This window comes from Bison bison, unplaced genomic scaffold (assembly GCF_000754665.1).
Source record: "Bison bison bison isolate TAMUID 2011002044 unplaced genomic scaffold, Bison_UMD1.0 scf7180017855270, whole genome shotgun sequence".
NCBI classification, from domain to species: Eukaryota; Metazoa; Chordata; class Mammalia; order Artiodactyla; family Bovidae; genus Bison; species Bison bison.
In genome coordinates, this window is record NW_011485843.1 from 15,746 (window position 1) to 16,025 (window position 280).

The following is a 280-nucleotide window of genomic DNA, read 5'->3' on the forward strand; positions in this document are numbered from 1 at the left end:
ATACAGAGCGCAAAGATCAGGCACGTGGCATCTAGGCTGTTTCCTAGGAACCTGGAAGGAAAAGTATGAAACACACGAAAGAAAGCAGAGACGTGCGTCTTTGGAAAGACACTGGGAAGAACCTCAAGGGCTACACTGGAAACCTAGAGTTCACTGCCTAAACACAGTGACTCTTACCATGGGAGTCCTAATTAGATTTACACTATATTTTCTGTTTCACTTTTAAATACAATAATGCTTAATTTAGGGATTTCCCTGATGGTCCAGTACTTGGGAGTCT

General features: G+C 42.5%; 1 pseudogene; it reads right to left on the bottom strand.

Annotated features, from left to right (window-relative positions):
* LOC105002048 overlaps positions 1 to 280 on the bottom strand; it is a 13,022-nt pseudogene that overhangs the window by 11,905 nt on the left and 837 nt on the right.